Consider the following 22,143-nt stretch of genomic DNA (forward strand, 5'->3'; position numbering starts at 1 on the left):
TCTCTGGAAGCTGCAGATATCTTGCTGTTTCTGACTGGTAGCTGGGATGATAGGTAGCTCTGTGGGTGGTTTGTGAGGTGAAAGTTTGACACATGCTTTGCCCTTCTTCCCTTAACTTGCATGTAATGATGAAAAAAGAAGTCACAAAATATCAACAGAAAGAACAAAATGTTGAAAACACGCATACACGTGTACATTTGCATAGCTGGTCCTAAAGGAAACAATCGTATAGGAAACCTTTTGGAATTGAAAACCCTTCAAGTAGACACCCTAAAAATGCTGTGTGACTTGTATAAATAAATACATAGCACAAGCAGTGAATTAAAAAGGTCAGAAAAGCCCGCCAGAGAAATAGTCAAATTGAAAACTAACTTACGTATGTTCACATATGTGTGATCTAAACATTAATTCCAAATAAAGGAATGTTGAGGGAGGAAGGACGATCCATGGTTAAACTGTGAGCAATGGCAATTTCTTTTTATATCTTGCCATCCTAGTGAAATGGCAATAACCATATCTTTTAGGTCAGAGAAATATTTTGTTAATAAGGATTATGAAGTTGCCCAGCACTAGGGTCACAGCACCTATGTATGCACTTTGAATAGTAGGTAATTCCCACAAATGAAATGGGAATGACTTAATTGGAAATGCTCTTCTTTCTGAATATTTTGGTTTGTGCTATTGTTGGCTATCCCATTCCGTTTATCTGTTTCATTTCAAGAACATTCTTAACACAACCAGAACTCTGATAATTTCTCCTTTTTGATGGATTTAGTAGGTCAGAAACATTATCTGTACTTGGGAACTTAGAAAAAGGTGTTAGAAAGAAAAGAGAAAGATGCTGCTTTTGTAAAGAATCAGTTAAAGACAGCTTTTCCTCCCCTCATTGGACTCAAAAAGTAGGTTTCTTGGATTAGGACATCAACCGATGTATATCATCAGGTTTACTTGCACTGAATGCAGGAAAGAGAATTTACAGTGGTTGATGATCTTGCTACTGAAATCTTTGCAAAAATCACCTTTGAATTGTCATCCCCACGTCTTATGGTCTATACTTAATCTGCCTTTTTGGATTTTTGGCCAAGTTGTAGTGGACTACTTAAACATATCTATTAAGTGGACTAGTTAAGCATACACATTAAAAAACAGCAGTGAAAGAAAGGCATTATACACTAAGATGTGCTGTCTTTGGAAGCATAGAAATATTTTTTTGACATTGCAGTTCACAGCATGTGGTAACTTGGTGATTAGTGTTCAAAGACTTCAGAAAAATAAACATGGCAATGTAATATAAATACAATTACAAAAGAACCAGTGCTTCATCAAGTAAGATCAGTTTCCAGTAGCAAGTACATCCTCCTGTGGAACATTTGTGTGTGCATTTGAAGTATCAAAATGAGACATATTACTTGCTTCGGATCGGAGGTTATGCTGAGCCCTGGCTTTTCTATATGGGGTTGTGTTAGGAAATAACACAGCTCTGTTGTTTCTGATGGATCTTATTCTTGCTGACCCCAGAGAAAGCACGAACAGATTTTAGGTTATTGTTCAGAGGCTGACCTTTGTTTGCCTAGTGGTTTTTAGTTAGGTAATGTTTTGTTTTCTTAACTGGTATGTGCAGCATAGAGGTTACTGGTTTTAACCAGTAGGTAGCATGCAATCTCTTTGAAAGAAGGAAGAAATGACCAAGACAGGTATGCTCTGAGATTGGGTCACTGCCATTCACTGTCAGAAGCGAGCGGCATGGGCCATCATGCCGGTCCTTGCCAGCAGAAGTGACAGGTGAACGGCCCTGGGGGCTTCGGCGGGAGTAGCCCGCCAATCATGTTTCAAGGGTGCTCACTCGGCACTGGAAAAGCTAACCAAATGATTAAATAAACATAATTTTCCCCTGTTGTTCTCAACTGGCCACTAATTAAATACACTTGTAATGTATGGAAATATATATTTAATAAAGAGACTGTGAAGTTACCATACCTAGGTGGGCCAAATGTGTAAATAAGGTAGTAGGCAATTTCAGTTTGTGGTCTCTTGCCTTAGGGAGTGTCTTTTAATGACTTGATGTGATGCCTTTTACAGTTTATCGCTGATGACATTTTGAGGACACACACAGTTTGTAGAACAAAGAACAATAAGACCAGGGTGTTTTCTTGAATGTGGTTTATATGCCCTCCAAGTTATAAGCCTGTTCCAGCAAACAGAAGTAAAGGGCTACTGTACAGTATTCTCCCTGAAGGTAAGAAAAAACCCTGCCTTTCATAAGGAGAATAATGTTAGCTATGGGACAATGAACTGGTAATAATCCAACACAAGAAGTTCATTTTAATAAAAAATATTTTATTATTGATTTTAGGTGTTTTCAGTTTTTAATTTTATGATTTTTATTTTATCCCTTTTTATATCCTTTATGCTACTTTTTTCTGACCTTTAGATATCTGAATGTTTCCAGATTACCTAGATATCATTTTAAATTTTATATATATATATATATGTATGTTTACTCATGTATTAGAAAATTGCACTCTGTCAAGTGTGCAGTGGTCCTAACTTGGAGCTCCAAGTAATCCTAGATGCACTCAACCCTCAGGGCAGTGAATGCCTGGAGAGGACAGACAAAGACATTGAACTTGGCTTGTTTGCTTGTTTAAGGAATGAGAATTCCAGCTGCTTTGGAGGGGTGCTCTGGCATTCTCAGCTAGCCTGGATTTCCTCAGGACTCAGTTCTCAGTCATGTCATTTGTATGTCTCAATTTTTGGAAAGGAAAGCTTTTTTATTGTCTCTGTAAAGAAGAAAAGGGAATACAGCTGAAATTTATGTGCAAATGTGTGTCTGTGTATACAAATAGACAAAATTTTCTATACGTGAATCTTCACAGGGTAATATATTTATGTTAAATTATCTGTAGGTACAGTTTTAACAGAAGTACAGCAAACATTCTGATAGATCTTATATAAATCAACTCTATGATCACATTTGAGTCATATCACACCTGCTACATTGTGTGATATGTTCAAAGACTATTTGGACAGTCCTGATCTTTTAAAACTCTTTTGTATTGTGTTACTTTACATACAACTTCAGAGTTGCCTCCCACTTGCACTTGTATTATAGCAGGCTTACCAAAGAATTCCAAAGAATTTATCTTTCTTTGTGATGGGTAGAAAAGGAGGAGAATGAAACCTGAATTGTCTTTCTGGTCTTGGTGTGATCAGGAACTGATAGCGGCAATAGGCAACTACTGGAGACCGACTTCCCCGCTTTGTCTGACGCAGGCGCAGCAGTGGACACTGAACCACCAGAAGTGAGATTACCGTAGAATCCATTCAATACAGTCATCGAATACTTGGCCAAAATCTATTTGTGTTAATAGAAGTTACAAACAGATATCAAAATATACCTCTGGTAACCTTCACAGTTACTAGGTATGTGTTGTTATTAATCAGACAGGTGTACATAGTCTGCTGACCAAATCATGAATGTCTGGTCTGAAACAAACAAACAAAAAGTCCGCCATTAAATCATAAAGTGATTTAAAGAAAAAAAGTTTACTCATACTAGTGATAATATTTTCTTTCTGAAATTTTCTAATCTACCTTAACCAAAGCTGATGTCCCACTGAATCGGCCACGGTAATCAGGAAGCTTACTGCTGGAATTAATTGCTCTCCATAATAGTTTCACAAATCCTGGCACGTTTCTGCCCTTGTTTTTCTAAATTAATAGGTGATGAATTAGTTAGGATTGACAGGACAAACTGAGTATTGCATTGCAAATTTTGTTTAATTAGCCCTACAGTAATTGTTAATAGTTAATAGTTAATATTTTGTCTTACGCATTCTGCACACGTGGCTACAACCCCCAGTAATGTGCAGTGTCACGACAGGGTTTCAGTAGCTGGCGGCTGCCACTGGGTTTATGCTCTTCTTGAAGAGGTCCCTTTGCTAGAGAATGCTGTGGTACTGCTCGAAGAAAAATGGCAGCAGCCAGTGCAGAGGAGGCACTACTTTTTTCTTCAGCTTTAGTGCCGTTGTTAAACCAGAAAAGCTTGCCAAGGTTATAAAGGCTGTCAGTGGAGACACTGGACACAGTTCCATTCTGAGAGTTTCTGTCTTTCATTAAGTCTGATATTTTGGAAACAGCTCTGTTGCAGACCAGCAGCCTATGGCAGCAGGGTGGGGAGCTGGGGTTTCAGTTAGATAGAGAATGTAAAAGCACAAAATAAATCTGTGATACCAGAAACATGTTAATGAGGAGCTAGTTGTGAAGAGCGTTAGCATAGCCTCCATATTGTAGCTGAATGTAGAGTAATAGGATTAAAAGAAATAGGCACATGTTTTAACTTGCCTATGAAAGCCATAAATTTATAAGAAAGGAAGGAAGGAAAGGATCAAAACATTTATACTCCTCTTTATGTTGCACTGGCATGCAACATCATATATCTGATACTACCATATTTTAAAGGGAATCTGCCGATGAATTTTGTCAGCATCTTTGGACAAACTAAGCAGCCAATAAAAATAGCAGCAGTCGTAACTCCATGTATTGCATCAGCTGCATTTCCAAATCTCCAAGCTCTGTAAGAGAGTAATGAATTTTCTCACTGGAAGATGGGGTACTGCATTAATCCTCTTTCAGTAAATGTTAATCAAAAGTGGTAATTTGGTGTGGTTTGTTATAGTTTATTGTTCCACTTTTGTTTAAGATGGTAGGGTAACAGGACCTTAAAATAATAATTGCAACAAGTTTTGGTGGTTCCCTCCATAAGCAGATTTGCTGATCCTTCTGGTCTCATAGCGTCACGTTCTAGAGGATCCTGCAACTTTTGTGTTTCCACTCTTTTCTACCGTTTGTCCCTGAATGATAATTTTTATTTTATTTTTAGTTTATTTTCATTTTATTTTCACACAGGTCCCAATTTGTTCTCTATGTGTACTTCCTCTTGTTCCTGATAATAATTTTATTCTCAGACCTTATTGAATCTGCTTAGGTCAGACAGAGGGGACTTTCCTTGGTGGAAATCTCAAGTGCTGATGCATTCTGTCAATGGAATAACTTGAATCAGAATGGTGCTGCATGGCAAATATATAGGTAGAGATGTTACCATTGACCTACCTGGGAATTTCCGTTACGTGGAATAGAGAAGCTGGCCCGTGATGGGCTAACAGAAGGACTGTTCCAAAAATAAAAGGCTAAAGTGCGTAAGGCACAGGAGGTGATGCAGTGATTTTGAGAAGAATGTAGTGAATTAGGAACCTCGATTGCTCCTTTCTTCCATGTATCCCTGGACATGTAGCACTTGAAGCACCACAGCTGTCAATTCCCAGTGCAGCTGTATCACTGGCATGCCTGATAGTTTTGCCCCCTCCAATAGCACAGTTCCTGTGTGTAATACAACGTCAGTGATAAAGTGTGATGCACTGTTTGATAAGCTGTCATTTTCTGTAAAGATTTTTAATTTGCTTAGCAGATAATATTCCTTCCACTGCAAAGTTGAGGGGGAGGGTGAAGAGAAGGTAAGAGGAGTAATTTATAGCTGCACATGACCAAAACAAGGTTTTTTACCCCTCTTGTAGTGCGAATCAAGTTAAATTAGGTGTGTGGCTGTTTCCATGCCAGCAAAGGCTAGCTGAGTCCTAGCCTTGGAGCGTACATCCCAACAAATCAAATGGTTTGCATTATGCAATAAATCTGTAGGTATTTGTTGAAGTCTAATTCCACTGTCCTTGAAATGCTCCACTGAACTTTTAAGATTTTAATAACCTCTCATTATTAGGAATATTAATGTCTCGGCTTAGATGGTGGACTGTGGAGGGTTAATTTCTATCCAGGTCAAAGATCAAGGGTTCAGTCAACTGTCAGGAGAATATGAGAGAACAGTAGAGACCTCTGAATGACCCCTTTAAAGCAGACAAACTTGCAAAAATGTTTAAGATGGTAATTTTCTGTCCAAAAATAAAAAAGATAATGTAATTTCTGCCTGCAAAAAATGACAGCACCATTGGTTTCTCTGTGCAGCTCTCCCTGCTACTTAATCCTCACTGAGTTATGATGCAGGTTATCAGAGAAATGGATGTACAAACCTAGTGTTCTTTGGAAATGAATGCCCTTGATTGTACTTTAAATGTGCACACAATAGCCAGTAAGCTGGCAGTTTCATATATCTTCCAGTCCTCAGGAAAGCATCCACAGTATTCTGAATATCTGGGCTGTGATGGGCAGAATAATTTCCATAACAAGCAGATCCAGTGTCATGTACATGACTCGAGGGGAGCAGAAGCCTCACCACTGACTTCAGCTGAGCGGTGTCTTTTTACACAAATCGGGGAACTGGCCTGTGCATGCAAAGAAAATCAAAAGTCCACAAAATAGGGTGCTTTTTTAGTTATTTGTGAACATTGTGGGAAGAGAGAGGAAAAAATACTGCCAAAGGATTCTAGGGAAAAGGTTCGGGTTTTTTATTCTTTTTAGAGTGGCACAGAACTTCACAGAAAGAATAATCAGAAATACCACTTAAACCATGGGATATAGGGAACAGTAAGTGTTCAGACTTTTTGTGGGAGAGAACTGTTTCATGTTAAATTAGTTTTGGTTTTTTGTTACATAATGACAGTGTTTTCCTATTTATGTCATTGTAAATAGAAGTAGTATAGGCAAAGTCTTTCTCTGTTTTTCAAAGAAGTGGGCGGTTATGAAAGCAAGTTTTGTTGGCTCACTTATCTGCTTTTCCAAAAAGGAATTTTATACATCAGCATATTATCATAGCAATTCTTCACTTTTGTAAAGCAGCTGAGTATATGCTTTGATGAATCATGGCATGCATAGATTAGAACAGGACAGGAAAATCCACTATCCATAAAACAAATAGAATATAACATTTTCCCATCTCTGCCTCAGTGCTGTCCCTGAACTGTGAGATTAGTGAAGGAAATTCTCTCTTCCTGACCCTTCTGGATAAGGTTGACCCCTCAGCTTCAAGGTTGTATGCTCAATATTTGGCACATTAATAGCCGTGGAAGAGCAAAGCACGTTTCAGTTAATAATGTCTTCTGTTTGTATTGCCTGTGTTAGTAAAGGCTGAACTGAACACAAACAATACACCAATATGAATAACAAGGGCTCTCCCTTGATTTTCCCAACTAAATGAATTGAAGCAGCCTATATCTGTGTGACACATCTAAAGAGATTACCACACGTCTAGGCTTAGAAGCCTCTGGGTAGGCTGAGTGTTTGAAATACACAAGCTGCAAAGGAGCTAAAAGACTTTCATGTAAAAGGAATCTTCAAGAAGTGAAGTAACTTCTTATCACAGGTGCTCTTTTAAAGCCCATGTTTACATGCAGGATGAACTCAGATAATCTGTTCATCTTTCCAGTATTTGATGATTTAAATGTTCCTCCAGCCTTGTGAATAGATTTTGACTTGTGCAAATGAATGATAAAGGTTTATTTAATGATTGCCACCTTTTTAAAATAACTATAGGCAGAATGACTTAACAAAGCAGGTGCTTTCTTTTTCATATGTAGGCTTGGCATGACTCTGGCAAAGTCAGCTATTTGATAAATGCAAAGCCCGTTCAAGAGTTGGGTTTTCTAATGACAGCTCTACTATATGAAACCACTTTTTAACATGTTTATCTATGAGAGAAAATCTAATTTGACAAATCTACAGAGCAAGCCACATCTTGGAAGAGATCGCAACCTGTGTATGGGAACTGGGGTACTCACTGTAGCTTCCTAGCAGCCCAGCACATGGTCTTAGAAAATCTTCTGAAGAGATGTTCTTTCCAAACTTGTGTCCTTTCCAGGATGCATGTGGAACTAAAATATTTATGTAGGTATAGAAAAGGATGACTTAGAGATTAAGTTTGTTGCTTGGGATAATTATACCGTGTCGAAGAGATGGTGTTAAAGCAAAAAGTGCACCAGTACAGTTTTTTGTTGTTTTGTTTTCAACTGAGTATACATGACCTAGTGTGAGCATCTTGTTATGGCAATGTCACCCTCTATTTCTGCTGTTGAGAAACCATTTCTTTTAGCTCATGCCGCTGTGGCTACAGTTTACACCAAAGAACAGCTTTCCTTTTTGTAGCTGCACATCACGAATAACAGCTATATTTGGTGCCAAATGAGATGCCCTGATTTGTGAGCTTTCCATAAACATATCTGAATTGTTCAATTTCCTTCTCATTGCATAATTTCCATCTTGGCCTTCTGCCTGCTGATATTCAGATAAAGAGTACATTCAAGTCATTTACAAAAATGCTGTGAAACTGTTTCAGTGTAGCCTGCTATCAAACATAACAGGATTGTTTGATTTTTATTTACGCGTAATGTAAGTCCTATTCACCATTTTCTTTTAACAGCTACTTTAACAACCGTCTTGCTGTAATAAATGGCAACAGGAAAAAAAAAGCATTAGAAGTTACCTGCTTAAACAAATATATTTCATGTTCATGTCAGAATGTAACATTGATTGTTATTTATAGGGTTGTTTTAATGCTTTTTTTTGTTTGAGGAAAAAAAGCAGGATAGCTTACTGTTTTCTTTTTTCTTCCTTTTCTTTCATGTCCCTTCAACATGGTGATGGATTCCTACCATGGATATCTGAACTGCTGTGCAAATGGCTTGGCTTTGATATAACTTCAATAGGTAAGTGAATAATACCAAATTACTATAGTACTCTTGCTGAAATGTATTTATTTAAAATTTAGAATATAAAAGTATTAAAATTAATTTCCAAAACAGCAGTGAAAACTTGCTTTGTATCGAGTCTAGCAACCAGCAGACTGGGTGGATAAAGGTGAAAACAGCCTAATTCTTCCTTTTCCCAGGGAAAAAGTATCCCACCATATTTTTGTCTCAATGTCAGGATAAATTTAGCACCTGCTCAACTAATTGCATTGTAGCATTTATTTAATCTTTATGGTTAAACTTGAGGAAGGATTTACAGTGGAAAAGGATTTTTTTGTCTTTGAGAGTGTATGTCATATTCAAGAAATGGGAAAAAAAGGGTAAGAAATGAAACCTTCTCTTCCAGCCACTAAATTGCTGGAGCTTTACATTGTCAATGGTGTTTACATATATTGAGTAGGAGGGTCTTGATGAAGAACATTATTAAGAAAGGAGAGCAAAACAAGGTACATGAATGTGAAAAACTGTTTTCTGAAATCACTCTATCCAGTGGGTATGTGTCCATTGGATACCAGAGTTACAGTGTCTGTCGACTTATTACTTTATAGTAGGAAATATGACAATATAGGTAATAGCAAAATGGTCTTCCTGAGGATGTAGTTGCTTACTAAGATTACTGAATGTCCAGGCAATTCTTGAGGTAGTCTTTCCTGCATGTATAGCAGAATGATAAGAATATAGATTAAAAAAAAAAGCTGTACTTCATGCCACAACCAGGCAATGGAAGCTTTAGTGTTAAATCGTGTATCAGTCCGGTAAGGGGTGCGGGTTTTTTTTTTTTTTTTTGTAAATATGGACTTTCTGTGTATTTGTGTAGTTTTATTTTGGTACTTGTAGAGGCAGGGAATGAGTGCTGGGTCTATCTGTACATTTCAGTTGGCCTTTGAACCTGCATTTGCACTTGATATCCTCACCTTCAAGCCCAGGCTATGTCCTAGCCTTGCCATGTAGGAGCTGACTGTGCCCTGGCAAGAAAGATTAGGAGAGGACCCTGACAGACACTGGAAGGGTGACCTGCAGGAAGAGCATGTGCATGCTTAGTTATAACTCATAAATGGTTAAAACTCTGTTTCTTTAACATTTCTTTGCTGTTACTGCCACTTCACAGCTGAGATGAAGGATTACCATTCAAATACAGGAGCAATAGCTCTGGAGGTTCCGTCATTTGTATGTTCTCCAAACACGGAGCGTAGATGTGTCCCCTTGATGGCAGTTAGAGCAACATGAGTTTGGGCAACATTTCTGCAGCTGCACACAACCAGCTGCAATGCTGTGTGATGCAGATATTGTAACAATGTCTTGAATTTTTTAGACTACAGCAAGTAGAAAGATGGGAAAACTGAGCAATCTTGTTGAGATTTTGATCTCAAAAATATCAGTGTGTGTTATTGTTGCCAAGAGCAAAATTTGGCCTGTGATATTGCTGGGATCTCTCAATTAGCACACTTCTTGCATAATATTTGCTTTGCCTGTTTTCACTAGGAAGCCAGCATTTGACAGAACAGATATGTCAGTTTGCACTATTACAATAGATGCTTATGAGAGATGTTAGAAGGAAAGAACATACTTTAGAATACTGTGACAGGGAGAACCAAGAAACTATGTACAACCTGGTAGCTGTTAAGCAGATAGATTGTTTTGCTGGTTCATACCAGTCAGATGTATAACTACTTCTGTGTATTTGATATATGTAGACAGGAAGAAAGAAGAGTCGAGTGTATTGTACCTATCCAGGCACAGTACAATTACTCAATGGGTTTTTTTGGTGAAAAACCTGACAGTACTGTACTTCAGACTGAAGTTGCAGGGTCACCAGGGAAGGAACAGCTGGCTTCTTTATTAGATTTTATGTCGTACATAAGGAGGCCACGTTTCCCATTGTCAGAGTGTAAAAGAAAATGAAAGCTCTGGGCATCATTAAAATCTTGGAAGTGTAGTATGTGTCGGTTCCATTCCCACAACACCTGGATCAAAAGCTTAGTGTGAGGCCACTTAGCAAACAAAACCAGACTGTTTTCCACACTTCAGATTTTTTGCATTAAGTTTCCTGTAACTTTCTATTTAAACTATGTTCGGCAATATTGTCTTGGGTATTGTTGTACTTCTGGAGGGTACTGAAATAGGAAAGAAAGCAACTGTAGAAAATAACTTTCGTATGGACTTCCGAATATCTTTTCTTCTACACACTGTGAATTAGTACCAGCAAAAATTTGAATTAGAAAAATATGTGCTTTGATCCAAAGGGCTAACAAAGAGATGCCTTTGGGTTTGTTATTTTGCATTTTTGCATTTTCAAATCTAGAATCCAATGCATGTTACAGGTCCTGAGTTCCACAGTTCCACCCTCAACACAAGGTTTGCTGAACTGGGTGGGTTAATAAAAAGAGAGAGGCAGAGAACTGATGTGGTCTTCTTTTGAGTCTACTATTTCTGAAAGACCACACATTACAGACCAGAGAGGAGTCAGACTAACTTTTAGCGGTTTTTGTGCAAAAAGATGACAGAGGTTGTTATACCAAGATTGAAAACAGATACGTGATAATGTGAATCTTTCAGGAGAAATCAATGGCTTCCATCAGTGTTCAAAATGCTCAGTGAGTGTATATTAAATAATGTAGTTTCCAAAATTGTCTGCAGTTCCTATCAACACAACAAATTAGCCATGTAACTGGAGAAGCTGTTAGCAGGAATAGGAAAGTGTTGTTATCTTTCTGCATCTTAGAATCATATTTAAGATCTAGGGTGCTTTTTGCAGAAAATGTAGCATTGTGAAGAATGGTTAAGCAAAGAAAAATGAGGCTTATACTTTAGAAATGTGCATAAACCAGTGCTGAAATAAGTAATTTGTTCAAAAGGGAGGTTGCAGTGGAACAGATACTTGCAAAAAGAACCATTTTTCGTTCTTGGAGGAGATCACAGGCATCATTCTGAGAAAACAATAAATAGGAGAGAACAGGAAAATTGGGGAAAAATCGTAGAGTTCATAAATTATGCAGGGTCTGAATAGATTATTTATTCTTGCAATGTCGCAAGAGGACTGTTTCTCTTTGTCTTGGAAAATTGAACAGAAGGAGAAAGCAAGTCAGAAGTGATGTTAGGACTGATCACATTTGGAGAGAATTTGTGGAGCCAGTTGACTAAGTAAGCTGGGGAAGTGTTCCAAATGTTTGATGTTTATAGATGTGAATCTTTTCAAGCAAATATTTTTACTCCTGTATTCCTCCTAACTGTTTCCTTCCATTCAGTATACAACACAAATTAAAGGATTCATTATTATTATTGTTACTATTATTACTACTACTAGAACTGCTACTTAAGCAAGAGCAGTCTGAGACTTTCCGTGTTTCTCTTCATAGTGCATTCTGGCTCTTGTCATGGCCCAGCAGTTCAATTCCATAACAACTTTGTAGCTGGAGCAGAACTTATGAGCTAATAGTATTCATGTGTTGCTTTTTGATTCCTGGGTCATTAAACATCAGATGAGATATGATTTCTTTCTGGTTATTCCTTTTCTTTCCTGTAGCTTAAAGTTCTATTGGATGTGAACTTACACAATGAATTTCTGTAATTCGCTACTTTTATTTATATATGTATATATACGTATAGATGTGTGTGTGCGCACATATATATGCTTGCTTTAACTGCAAAGTATATTATACTTTACATCAGAAGCGTGTTGCAGAGGGACACTGAAACATCAAGAATCATGTAGCATTGAGTACCAGGAGATAACCTGTTGTTTTTACCTTACAGCTCAGTCCCCTCTTTCTTTTCCTTTCTGTACACATCATTTTATTGTCTTTCAAATAGCATTTTAGATAGGTTACTCCCTAACAGACCTGCTGCTTGGTAACTGTTGTCTTAAATAATTTGAGATGCCAAAATAGTTATGAGTAAGAGCATTGAAACCCATTGGCTTCCTGGAGCAGTCTTAAATGCTGTTTCTTTCTAGACCCAGGTGTGATTAACACCATGAAAATTTAGTGAGGAACGTGTAATAATCCCCTTGAATGATAAGCATCGAGATTTCCAAAAGTTTGGGCAATGTTGCACCTTGTGAAGACAGTAAAGAACATGTCCTGTCCTCAGTGAGGTGAGAAGTCATGGTACTGAGACTATGTTTAATATGAGGGATTTCTTCTGGATCAGCACTGATGTACATCAGTTTTATGTGGAAAGCTAGAGCAAGAGTAGAAGCAGTAAATAATGTCTTCAGGTTTTGATACATGTGTGCGTCTACATAAAGATACTTTCCAACCATTTCAATCCAATCACGTCTGTATGCACATTTGTGTTCATCATAGGAAAGAGCTAGCAAAAGTGCTGTAAAGACTTCAATTTCTAGTTAAGGAAATACTGGTTTGCAGTAAGCCATACTGGCATTTATAGCATTCCAACTAATCCACAATAGTATCTACCACTGACCCTCATGCCATTTTGAACACAGGTCACATGGCATGAGGACGCTTACTTGATTTCACCAGCCTGGATGTAGCATGTGCAGTCATGGAGTCAGTGTGGTGTCACTACTGTGTTGTAAATTAACAGCCAAGTCTTCTGGGCTATAACGTCTTCATTTAGAAAAGACCTTTATCAGAAATGGGGAGGCCTTATGAATTATTTTGATCTATCCCACCTGTCAGGGTTTTCTCTGGTCCATTTCTCATTAATGGTCCATTACAACTTATATCAGCATAGTAGATCTCTGCAAACTCCCACTATCTGCTATTATTTGTCGTGTATTTTATTGACATCTATATTTAAACACTTAATGCTCTTCATTATGCTCTCAGGATCAGTAACAGCAGGCCATCAATGTAAAGCAGCTCAGTGCCATTAAAACTAAGCTACTAACTTATGTCGATCTAAAACAGACTTGAAGATGCAGATGTTGTTGTTGTTGTTGTTGTTTTACCCTCTCTGTATTGCTTTTCATTCCACTTCTTTTGAACTGTGCATGTTTTTAAAAACAAATGAATTAAAGCTCAGAGACTTTATTAAACGTAAGCTGTTAGAGTGGGCTTAAATGTCTGCCTAAAATTGTCATAGAGAATGATGACTTTTCTGATATATTTTCTTTATAAAGAAATGTAATTATTTTCTTGATATCAGGTGAGAGGAAATTTAGGAAAATATTGAAGCATTTACATAGTGAATCAATACTAAATAACAAGCAACACTAGGGTGTCTCAAAACATATTAACAGAATCTCAACTTTAGTCTATGTTTGAAACTTCTGTTATGTTTAAAGAAAGCAAACAGAACAAAAAAAAAAAAAAAAAAAAAAAAAACATGGAAAGTTTTGACCAACTCAGAATGTGAATTTGAAAGAGAAATGCATTTGTGTGTCACTTCTTTGAGAACTATTATATTGTGGTCAAAGCAGGGCATAAAGAGGCATAAAGGACAGGCTGTTTCGGAAAGCCAGAAAACAGAAACAGGAGGAAATGAGTTTGTGCCTGCTTCCTAATAAGAGATGTACATTTTTCAAACAAACCATTGGAAGTGCTCTTGAAATGTACAGTACGACTATTGCAGCATGCACTGCATACCGGACTGGTGGTAACTTCTTGAGAAGATGACCTTTTCCCTGAACTACTTTTTTCTGTGTATAAAATAGACACATAATTAGCAAATGACTATATGAACTTGCCTTAAAAAACAGCAATGGGCCGTCCGTACTGGTTTTATAGACACTTTGTAGACACCTGAAAGATAAGCTGTTTGGTTTCTTTGGTGAAAGTCAGGTTGGTATGTACCCACTGGTTACATAAGGCGTGCATAAGCATACCAAGATAGTAGATGAAGACTTGGAAACTTTTAAAAACCCAGATCACAATTGTTTCAGCTTTGAGATGTTCTTCTGTGTTTAACTAGTAGGAAAGGAGGTGTTAGTAAGTTGAGGTATGTTCGTTACATTTCTAGACATAATAGCGCTCAGCAGCAGAGGCTGTAGCACAGCAGAACAACACAGTTCTGCCTTGCTTGTGTCTGCTGTGTGTCATCTTGCAGCTAAATTAGTTATTTTTCTTGCCCCGCCCTGAACTGTTTAACATGTGTGGAAATCTGGGCTTCTGAATTTCCTGATGTGGATTCAGGGGCCTGGTAGCCCTAGCCCTAAGGGGGATTTCTATGCAATATATTATTCCATAAAATAATGTATTTTATAGTTATTATTTTTCTGTAAATAAAATCATTAGCTTTTAGATATTTTTTCCACTCGGTGAGAATTGAATGCTTATACTAACATCATCCTTCCATTTTACCTCAGTATTTTTCCCATTAAAAATTTCTTATCTTTCACCATCTATAGAAGTTACTGAGAATGTAATCAGTCATTAAAATGCGGGTTTACATATCACTGATTTTTAGAGGGAGGACTTGACAGTTGCATTCAATTTGATCACACCAAATTAGGTGCTTATATAAGCTCTTGGACTGATGGGATCCTGTGGCACAAACCTCTTTCAGCTCCTTCTCCCAACCTTTTTGAAAGAAAAGAGTGATGGGCTGATATATATAGCAGTCTGTTAAGCAAATAGTTGGAGAATGGAAGCACCATATTTTAAAAGAAGTAATAAACTGGTATGGACTAATAAGTAATAACTGAGACTTTGGCACCTTTCTTTGACGAGCAATAAAAAGAACATTCAACATGAAAAATTAAAGGTGTTATGGAGATGTTGAAAGTGATTTTCTGTTTCTTACTGAGGGATTATGAGAGAGATGAAGGATTCCCGTCTTTGAAAACCGGAGATAGTAATTTCTCTAGCTCTATGGGATATACTATGCTTAGGAACGAAACTGTGTCTAATAAAACCTGAGGCTGAAATATTACCTCTGGCTTCCAGAACTTTATTCTTTTTATCCTCTCAAAGGAATGCTACGTTCCAGTTAACCATCTGAGTACCAGGGTTCATCAGCGCTTGACAGTTATTTGCGATATAGCATCTGTGTATTTCTGTGTGTGTGTGTGTATGTGTATCTGAAGGATTTTTCTGAGAGCAGGGATGGAGAGGGAGAAATGTTCCTTATCTGTAAAGTTGAATGATAATCTAATGAACATCTTGCAACACAGAAAAGCCTTGCTGTATGTGTTAACCATAATTTTTCCTCACCAACATTTTGTTAATGAGACTATTAAATCCTGGATGGGTAGTAGTATACTACTTGCATGTACATATATTAAAGGGTCATATGAATGTCAGACAATAATACTATGGGTTGTGTACCCAACTATTTCTAATAGATACACACAAATTTTAACCTCCCATGTTGACAGAAAAGCAGGAATCCTGCAGGGGTGACCTCAAAAACATAGAAAGAACGTCAAGGCTGCAGACTATTTACTATGCATATGTTCTTCCTGGCTTTGTCTGCTTTGTGTAAAATGCCTTGCAAAGGACATATTCCAGTACTGAATTCTCTAAAATGTGAAAGTAATTGTTTATTTTTGAGACAAATGCAATATTTATTCTCAACTCAAAGCTATTTTGTGTCCTGCAGTCGTTTCCCTTTGCTTCCATACATTTCTTTTCTAATTTTCTTTCTTTTCTGAAATGTAGTTACAAATAATTTGCATGAGTTTTTAGTGTTCTGCATTTTTAAGGTAAGGTTACTAGGACAATATTTTACAACTGGAGCACCTTTGGGTGTATTGGCCATGGAGTTACTGGAATGTATTATCACCATCTATCAAGGATTACAAATACATTTGAATTACGCTCCTTTTTTGGAGCCTCATCCAAATCTCATTAAACTCAACTGAAATGTATCCTTGTAGGTCAGTTTCCCTGAGGCCGGTTGCTTAAGGCAATCTTAGCTAAGGACACACTTGTGAGAATTGCAAAATCATGGTCTTGTCAGTTAAGTGCTTCTGATTCTGTTGTTGCTTCAGTGAAGGCTTTTTACTTAAATAGGTTACAAATAAGTTAAGAATATAAACTGAAGTGGACATATGGTGATAGAAAGAAAAGTAGGGATGGAGTCTTTTAAAGCAAGATACATAGACTTTAACCAGTTCCTAGTCTGGTTTAATCATTATCATAAGGATAGTTGCCATAATTTGCTGTCCTTTGGGGTACTCTATGTATGATATATAGAGAACAGGTTCCATTGCTGGAGGTGCTGCACTAAAATAGCTATATTCTGTACCTGTGTTCGGATTCTCTTCTGCTTCAGATTCTTTGGTCTCCATGAAATGTTCAAGAAAAAGACAATAGCACCCTGAACCATTTTGCAGTCACTTTTCACAGTTGAAAATGCTTGTTAACATCACAATGGCAGTAAAGAATCAAACCCTCCTTAACTACTTATTTTTCCACCCTGAGTTGTGTATAAGACCAGGCTTTGTTTCTAAGCCTGCCCACCTTAGAGTTTTGAGATGAGGAAGACAAGGTACAACATTTAGTCAATAATACTAAATGCAGAAGCATGCTTTTCATCAATTAATTTAAAATTTCCAAATGGAAGAGACCAGCATATTATTATATTACTTCCTTCTCTCCTGGAGTTTTAGACTTTGCTTTAAGGACTCTTCAGCTACATTTTTTCTTTTCCTTTAGCCAGCTAAGGAGATATTTTTTTTGTCCCATGAAGGAAAGATCCCTTCTAAAAAAAATAAAATCTTGTAGGTGTTCCTAATTTGTGGTAGCATTCTGAGAAAGGAAGGGGAAGAAATGGTGGGGAAGAAGGTCTGGGCTTACTTTTCTTCAAAGATTAGAAGTGTAAGGCAAGGTGTCTCACTAGATTTTCCATACTTCAACTGACAAAGAAATTTATTTTAAAAGGGGTGAAAGTTCTATAAGTTTTTGTTAGTGTCTTGGATAAATACCACATACGTTTAGAAACTGAATTAAGAAAGACTTAAATGGAATGGAGATTTTTCTGCAGTAGTTATGTTTGTTTATTGTACAGTATCTAAGCATGAGTCAGATATGGCATTTTGTTGGAGTAAGTGCATAATTAAAGTGCCATGTGTAATAAACCTAGAACTTTTTCAATAGGAAAAAAAATCCACAGATTTGTCTTAATTGTAAGAAGAAAGAACTGAACACAGTAAACTTCCTTATTTAGACCTTTCCAGTGATCTTTTACCATTTTCTTTTTTAATATAAACATGCACAAACTACTGGTTTATTTCCTTAACCCTTCATTTTACACTTTTATATTGTAGAAACTGCTTCTCTTGCAACAGAAATAATAATCATGTGGGACATTACCTTTATGGAATTTTATAATTCAGTTACGGAATTCTTGATTTGAGCCATAGTTTAGTAGGTATTAAACAGCGGCAGTTACTTTATTGTCAGCAGTGCAAAATTACAGGGAAGTGTAAAGGGTATTTTGCAAATGAATTATATCCTTACTGTTCAACTACACCTGGAGAAAGTGAGTATCTAATAGATGTGTATTTTGATGGAGCAAGCTGCAGAAATTATAGCTTTGAACAGTGTCACTGCAGGGAAAAATTGGCAGCCAGGGAGGAAGCAAAGGTGACCTGATTCACCTCTGGCCAGCTGAACTCCTTCAGGCACTAGCGAGGCCCGTTCTCCAGAAGGGGGGACAGAGCCTTTGCAGTCAGAGCTGGAAGCAAGCAGAGAGAACAAGCTCCAGAACAGCCAAGTGTATTGCCATTCTCAAAACCTTCTGCCTGTATAATGATAATGTCCTTATCAAATTCACAGTGAGGGGAGAAAGTATATGTTTAATCCAGCCAAAGGCTTGGTTATGGCTTTCTGATGCACTATGCAGAGAGACAGTTGGGACCGGCTCAGATTAAAATGACCTCTGTATCTAAATTCCCTTTACAGTCAATAAAGCCAGTGGAGACAAGAAAACATCTTAAAGCAGACATCTCCTGTCTGGCTTACTGAATCTTTCTAGACCCCTTTGGCTATATTGACTAGATCTTGGTTGACTATCATGGGAGTTTAGACACCGATCTCGCACGCTGACCTCAACTTTTAGCTGTCTGTATTTTGCGCTGAATCCCACCAGCTGACTTCAACAGCAGGATTCAGTTACCTCAGCATAGGCTATTATTTATTAGTAGTAGCATTTTAGAAGCCATCACATATTCACCTCTTCCACAACTTCCACCTACCCAGGGGTGGGTTTCCCTTAAGTCATATCTGCTAGCCCTATGCAGAGGTCTTAGAAATCCCCAGGCATCTAAAATGGTACTAGGCACCCATATTTTAGAGAATTGTTTGCCAGCCTTAATCTTTTTCTAGTAGTTGCAAAGAATAAGTAGTAGCAAAGTAAAACCTAACTTGTCATCTGCATTTTTGTAAGTTGCAAGTCCATCACTATTCTTTCACTGAAGATACTGGGTCCTTTATATAAGTGTCCTGGTTTCATCTGGGATGGAGTTAATTTTCTTCCTAGTAGGTAGCATAGTGCCGTGTTTTGGGTTTTGTACTAGAAGAATGTTGGTAACACCCTGATGTTTTAGTTGTTGCTGAGCAGGGCTTACACCAGTCAAGGACTTTTCAGCTTCCCCTGCTCTGCCAGGTGCACAAGAAGCTGGGAGGGGGCACAGCCGGGACAGCTGACCCCAACTGGCCAAAGGGGAATGCCAGACCATAGGATGTCACAGTCAGTATAGCAACTGGGGGGTAGTTGGCTGGGGAACAGTGGTCACTGCTTGGGGATGGGATGGGCATCGGTCAGTGGGTGGTGAGCAATTGCATTGTGCATCACTTGTTTGGTATATTCTGTATATTCTATGATTATTATTATTACTCTTTTCTTCTACTGTTTTATTAAACTGTCTTTATCTCAACCCATGGGGTTTAACTTTTTTTTGTCCAATGACTTTCCCCATCCCACTGAGGGAGGGGGGGAGTGAGTGAGCAGCTGTGTGGTATTCAGCTGCCTGCTGGGTTAAACCACAACAATAAGACAGATAACTTAAGTTGTAGGTATGTGAATCTGAAGGAAGACTAATGTATCATTAGTAAAATAGTCCATATTAATAAAGAAAAGCTATCATAGGAAATATTAATCCTTTTAGCTAGAGGTGCTCCAAGACACAACTGTTCTTAATCTACCTAGTTGTGGAACAAGTAGCTGAGAAACCAGAGCAGCATTGGCTACCTAGGTTGCCCTCCAGCATCCTTAATTGGCAATGAAAAGGTTATAATCATCATTTCTCCTAAACAAAGACTAATGACATCCTAGGTTATATCATAAAATTATAATTGGGACAGTAGGAAAAATTATAGTAGGTTTCCCTCTCCAGATGATGGCTGCCCCAACTGGTATGTTAAGCCTGCTTTTGTCTTCATGTTGATAGTTCTGTAATTCAAAGTAAAGGCAGTGCTGGTTCTACCTCAAAAATGGCAATATGCAGCACACCGCTATTACATGCAGCCCTGATCAGGGCATACATGCAGTTCTGAACAACCTGTAGCTACAAAGAAGTACAAATCCGGCAAATGTTTGCAGGAGATGTATAGAAACAGTGAATTGCTCTATATATGCAGGAACTTAGCTCTGCAGGAAGGATGAAGCTTTAAGCTCACAGTGTGTTTGAATGGGATGAGGCTACAGATGTATTTATTCACAGTGAATAGATGTAAAAAGGGATCTTAAAGTCATTTCTGTCAGCTCTGTTGGAGCTAAACAAGAACAAGGAAGTATATGAGCACTGAATCGGTTACATGGGGGCCTGTTTTTCCCCTCCTCATAGGGTAATACAAATTTGGAAATCAGATTCTGGTAGCACTCAGGAAGTAACTACCACCAACTACTTGGACTCCTGTAACAACTTGATAGAAATAGGGTCTTAGACAGTCTTCATATATTTGACTTATATTGAGTTAGGTTGATTAAAAAGTACAAGACAACTGTTTTGTTTATTTTTATTTTAAGACATACTTATAGCACCTCTAACTTTTCATCTTTTTCTGGAGCACCACACAAGGATTGATTTTGTGTTGATGACATTATTAGACAAATTTTCTGAATTTGCATGGGTTCTGGCATTTTTGTATACCTTTACGGTTTTTTTAATGCAGTACAATGCATAAAGAACCTTCTGTTCTCCTGAAAATCTTTTCAAAAGCCTTCTTTTCAGCTTTAGTATGATGGTTTCAGAGATGGAGAGAGATTTAAATAGTCATTCTGATGCTGAATACTCATTTAACATGTTGCAGCTGATCCTGGTGGAGTGCTGTGTACAACTTAAGTATCAACAGTGGGGTTTCAACAGAGCTCAGAGTCGCTGCAAATTTCAGTTCTTGGCAAGAACATCAATTTTCTATGTGCCAAGTGTCTGTTATTTAACCAAGCAGAGGATATTGAGTTACTGTAGCAGAAGCAAGATGTATGATTCATGTTTGCATATCCTTCTTCAAAACAGAAACAAAGAGATTTCACTTTTAACACGTCATGCTTCTCTCACCAGCCTTTTCCCATTCACACTGCTAAAATTTGGCAACAAAAATACAAGCATTAAGTATTTATTCACTTATTTAGAGCGATGGGTAGCAGAGCATGCTGTCAGGTACTAAACCAAACTAGGTAGGATCAAAAACTGCAGCAGCATAGTATCTTTTCTGATGCTGTAGGGTGGTAGTCTGTGTTGTTAAAATTCTGCCACTATGAAATACAGTTTATTTTGAATAAGAGTACAAGGCAATAATGATTTTACAGCAAAACTTTTATTTTAGGCACTTATGCTGGTTTCCGTGGTGATGAGTTTTGATATGCTTAGGGTTGGGGTTTTTGGGTAATTTCTCCTCCTATTGCTTTTGAAAAGATTGCCTTTTCAAAAGATATATTTGGGGGCAATTTGGATTTGATGCTGTTCCTTTAACACCTTACCTTAAGACTGTCAGAACGGATCAGATCAGCGCTCTGTTTAACCCAGTTTTGTCAGTGTGCCACTGACCACCACCGGCTGCAGCCGTAACCAGGGCAGCAGTGTGTGCTCCCATCTGTGTCCGCTCCCTGCGAGATATTCCATGATCCACCTGCCCGCACCGGCTCTGCTTGCTTGCGACTGTTGGTCGGACAGTGTTACCAAGCTTCTTAGGACCTGAGGAAGTTTTTTCCAGAAACGCTAACCAGATTCTCCTGATTCAGCTGCCCTAGCTGAGGGTGGTTGTTGAGGCCATTCAGCATATAATGAAGTGGGTTATATGGATAACGAACTTTAGGACGGAGATTGTTTTTTCTGTAGGAAAGAAACTTCAGAGTATGTTTCATTTTTGGGTTCCCAATTCATTTTCAGGGGTGGCAACTGACATGGATTCAACATAAGTATCTCTGGATAAAAGGATGGACTGTAATAACGTGATCTGTCCTGTCCGCTCTATGGCCTTTCCCCACTCACGGGGTATGGATGTAGAAATAACTGTGACCCTTGCCTTGAGCGCCTGGTAGCTTTGCGTGATCAGAGGATCATGCAGTTGTCTGCTCTGCCTTGGTAGGTGCCACTACGTGT

General features: G+C 38.0%; 1 protein-coding gene across 1 annotated transcript in view; it reads left to right on the top strand.

Annotated features, from left to right (window-relative positions):
• Positions 1-22,143, top strand: part of ROBO2 (roundabout guidance receptor 2) — a 922,222-nt gene that overhangs the window by 681,850 nt on the left and 218,229 nt on the right. The window lies entirely within an intron of this gene.

The sequence above is a fragment of the Egretta garzetta genome, unplaced genomic scaffold (assembly GCF_000687185.1).
Source record: "Egretta garzetta isolate BGI_Z169 unplaced genomic scaffold, ASM68718v1 scaffold289, whole genome shotgun sequence".
NCBI classification, from domain to species: domain Eukaryota; kingdom Metazoa; phylum Chordata; class Aves; order Pelecaniformes; family Ardeidae; genus Egretta; species Egretta garzetta.